The sequence below is a fragment of the Panthera tigris genome, chromosome B2 (genome assembly GCF_018350195.1).
Source record: "Panthera tigris isolate Pti1 chromosome B2, P.tigris_Pti1_mat1.1, whole genome shotgun sequence".
In the NCBI taxonomy this organism is placed as follows: Eukaryota; Metazoa; Chordata; class Mammalia; order Carnivora; family Felidae; genus Panthera; species Panthera tigris.
In genome coordinates, this window is record NC_056664.1 from 54,779,686 (window position 1) to 54,784,432 (window position 4,747).

General features: G+C 35.6%; 1 pseudogene; it reads right to left on the reverse strand.

The window, feature by feature from the left end:
* Positions 1-1,926: 1,926 nt before the first annotated feature.
* LOC102969031 lies at positions 1,927-2,288 on the reverse strand (annotated as a pseudogene).
* Between the last annotated feature and the right edge of the window lie 2,459 nt (positions 2,289-4,747).

A 4,747-nucleotide genomic window follows, 5' to 3' on the forward strand; every position in this document is an offset into this window, starting at 1 on the left:
GTTGAATAAATGCGATGAGAGCCAACATTCTTGTTTTGTTTTAGATCTTAGATGAAAAGCCAAAAGCTTTTGAGAAAAGCTTTTCATTGAGTATTTTGTTAGCTGTTGCTTTAACACACTGTTTAATATGTTGAGGTATGTTGTCTCCAAACCCACTTTGTTGAGAGTTTTTAGTGTTTATCACTTTTTAGAGAGAGCGCGAACAGGGAGGGGCAGAGAGGGAGGGGGATGGGGATCTGAAGTGGGCTCTGTGCTGAAAACAGAGAGCCCAATGCAGGGCTCAAACTCACAAACTGTGAGATCATGACCCGAGCTGAAGTCAGACCCTTAACCGACTGAACCACCCAGGTGCCCCGAGAATTTTTATCATAAATGTATGTTGAATTTTATCAAATGTTTTTACTATGTCTATTGAGATTATTATATAATTTTTATCCCTCATTTTGTTAATGTGGTGTATCACTTTGATTTGTGTAAAGCAAACCATTATTCCATCCCTGGGATAAATTATCCCTGGGATAAACATTTGATGAGAGTGTATGATCATTTTAATGTATTGTTGAATTTAGTTTGCTACAATATTTTAAGGATCTTTGCATTTATGTTCATCACGGATATTGGCCTATAGTTATGCTTTTTGGTAGTAACTTTGGTTTTGTTACCAGGGTAATGTTGGCCTCAGAATGAATTTGGAAATGTTCTTTTCTCATCAATTTTTGGGAACAGTTTGAAAAGGACAGGTATTAACTACTCATTAAATGGTGGAATTTACATGTGAAGCTGTGTGAACTGGACTTTTGTTTATTGGCAGTTTTTTGATTACCAATACAATTTCATTACTAGATATCAGTCTATCCAGATTTTGCTTTCTAATTCAAGACTTGAAAGATTATGTTTCTAGGAATTTACCCATTGCTTCTAGGTCATTCAAATTGTTGGCCTATAAATGTTTGTAGCAATCTCTTCTAATCTCTGTATTTCTGTGGGTTTGGTGTAACTTCTGTTTCATTTTTTATTTTATATATTTGGGCCTAGTATCCTTTTTTCTTGATGAGTCTGGCTGCCTGAAGGCTTATTAATTTTATTTATCTTTTCAAGGAACCAGCCCTTAGTGTCATTGAACTGTTCTATTGTTTTGTTTTTTTCTTATTTATTTCTACTGTGATTTTTATTACTTCCTTCCTTCTACTAATGTTAGGATTTGTTTGTTCTTTTTTTCCAGTTCCTTTAGCTGTAAGTTTAGATTGTTTATTTGAGATATTTCTTATTTCTTGAAGTAAAGTTTTATCACTATAAACTTCCTTCTTAGAACTGCTTTTTCTGCATCCCATAGATTTTTGAATGTTGTGTTTCTATTTTCAGTTGTCTCCAGGTATTTTTTGATTGCCTCTTTGATTTTTGTGTTGACCCATTAGCTGCTGAGTAGCATCCTATTTAGCCTCTATGTGTTTGTTTTTCCCAGTTTTTTCTTGAAATTGATTTCTAGTTTCATACTTTGTGGTTGGAAAAGATGCTTGATATGATTCAATCTTTTTAAAGTTATTGAGACTTTCTTTGTGATGTAACATGTGATCTATCCTGGAGTTGATCCATGTGCAATTGACAAAAAAAAGTGTATTCTGTTGCTTTTGGCTGCGAAGTTTTGTACCATCTATGAAGTCAATCTGGTATAATGTATCATTTAGGGCCACTGTTTCTTTACTGATTTTCTGTCTGAGAAATATATTCATTGATGTAAGTGGAGGGCTAAAGATCCCTACTATTATTGCCTGTCAATTTTTTCCCTACATATCTGTTACCATTTGCTTTATATATTTAAGCATACCTATTTTGGAAGCATAGACATTTATTTATTTATCTATTTATTTATTTATTTATTTTAAAACAAGCTGTAGCCAATTTTATTAATGAAAAATTTTACGTGATTTACTTTTCACCAGTCTATTCGGGCATGCTTCCAATGATATCAGAATCACCTGGATCAATAATAGCCAGTGTGCACACTCTGTAGTATTTCCCACACGCTGTGCCCAATTCAATATTATTGCCGCTGTAGTGATGGACACCAGTTTTGGCCAACATGGCATAGTATTCTATTTCAGATTTCCTCAAGGCTGGGCAGTTGTTGGCAAGGATGACCAGTTTTGCTTTGCCATGTCTGATCATTTTCAGAGTCTGCTTGTACCCCAACACTACTTCCCACTTTTCATAAGGAGTTGGAGCCTAGAGTTGATGGACTCCAGTGACTTTTTCGTCTTCTTTGCGGCCACCATCTTCCTGCCTTAGGTGCGCGGCGGACCCAACCAGAAGCAACCGCCAAAATGGCCGGGAGAGAGAAAGGGAAGCATAGATATTTATAGGTGTTACCACTATTTAATGCCCTTCTCTGTCTCTTGATAAAATCTCTAAAGTGTAACCCTGCTTTCTTTTTGTTTTCATTTTCTGGAATATCTTTTTTCATCTCTTCTCTCCATCTGTATGTATCTTTAAGTCAGAAGTGAGTCTCTTTAGGTAGCATATAGTTAAGTCTTTTTATTTTTTTATTTTTGTATCCATTCACAACCTTGTGTCCTTTGGGGTATTTAGTCCATTTATATTTAAAGTAATCACTGATACTTTATGTAATTTTCCCACTGTTAATTGTTTTCTGGTTGCTTTTGTTGTTCTTCTCTGTTCTTTCTTCTCTTGCTTTCTTCTTGTATGATTTGATGGATTTCTTTAGTGTTATGTTTGGATTCCTTTCTTTTGATTTTTTGTGTATCTATTATAGGTTTTGTTTTGTGGTTACCATGAGGCTCATATATAACATCCTATGTACCTAGAAGCCCATTTCAACTTCTGGTTGCTTATATTTGAACACATGCTAAAATCTCTATATTTTTAGTCTCCCCTCTCCCATATTTTAGGTTTTTATTGTCATATTTTTGTTTCTTTTTATGTTGTGTATGCCTTAACTAATTATTGTAGATATAGTTTATTTTGCTACTTTTGTCATTCAACCTTTATACTAGCTGTATCAGTGATTGATCCACTACATTTACTGTCTGTTTGCTTTTGCCACCTTTCTTCTTTCATACTTTTCTTGGTTCTAGTTATGACCTTTTCTTTTTTGCTTAAAGAAGTCCCTGAAATATTTCTTGTAAGCCCACTTCAGTGGCAAGAAAGCCTTTTAACTTTTGTTAAAATTTTTGTCTAGAAAATTCTTAATCTCTTTTTGAATTCTTAATATTAACCTTGCCAGATATAATATTCTTGGTTGTAGGGTTTTTCCTTTTAGCATCTTAAGTATATCATACCACTTCATTGTGGCCTTCAAAAATTCATCTAAATAGTCATTCATCAGCTATTCATCAGCTAATAGTCTTATGGGTATTAGCTTGTACATAGCTATTTTCATTTATCTTGCTGCTTTAAAAATTTTTTTTTTAATTTAAAAAATTTTAATGTTTATTTATTTTTGAGAGAGATAGAGCACCAGCAGGGGATGGACAGAGAGAGGGAGAGGAGGGAGACAGAATCTGAAGTAGGCTCCAGGCTCTGAACTGTCAGTACAGAGCCCAACATGAGGCTCTAACTCACAGACTGAAAGATCATGACCTGGAACAAAGTCAGACACTCAACTGACTGAGCCACACCATATCTTGATGCTTTTAAGAGTCTCTATCTTTAATTTTGGGCATTTAAATTATTATGTGTCTTGGCATAGATCTGTTTGGATTCATCCCATTTGGGGCTCTCTGTGCTTTCTAGACCTTGGTATCTGTTCCCTTCTTCAGGTTAAGGAAGTTTTCAGCTGTTATTTCTTCAGAGAAGTTTTCTGTCTGTCTTGCTTTTCCTGGGCCCCCTAAAATGCAAATGTTAATATGCTCAATATTGTTCCTGAAGTTCCCTAAAATTTTTAAAAATTCTGTTTGCTGTTGTTTTTTGTTGTTGTTTAACTTGGTTGATTTCCACTATCCTGTCTTCCAGATCACTGATCTATGTTTCTGCATCATCTAATCAGCTACAGCTTCCTTCTGCTACCTTCTTCATTTCAGTTATTGTATTCTTTAGCTCTGATTATTTATTTTTTATGTCTTCTATCTCTTTGTTCAAGTTCTGTTTGTCTTCATTCTTCCCTTGATTTGGGTGAACATCTTTATGAGCATTACTTTGAACTCCTTTTTTTTTTTTTTAAGGCTTACTTATTTTTGAGAGAGAGAGAGAGAGAGAGAGAGAGAGAGAGAAAGCAGGGGAGGGGCAGAAATAGAGAGACAGAATCTGAAGAAGGCTCCAGATTCTGAGCTGTCATCACAGAGCCGGAGGTGGGGGTCAAACTCATGAACTGTGAGATCATGATCTGAGCTGAAATAGGTCGCTTAACTGACTGAGCCACCCAGGCACCCTCATTACTTTGAATTCCTTACAGGTAGGTTACTTATCTCCATTTTTAAAAAGAACTTTTAAATGATTTTTTAAACATATTTCTCTGTTTTCTCATTTTGCCTGACTCTCTGTTTTCATATATTAAACTGATAGCTGTCTCCCAGGTTTGAAAGAGTGGCCATATGTAGAAAGTGTCCTGTGTGTTCCACAAGTGTACTCCTACCTAGTCACCAGAGCCAGGGACTCCAGGGATGTCCTTTGTATGTATTGTGTGAACCATTCTATTATGACTGTGATTTAAGTGTTGCTCATGGGTGGGGCTGGAACCGGCTAAGCTGGTGGCAATTGCTGCTGGTCCCACTAGGGCAAAAGATTCTAGGGA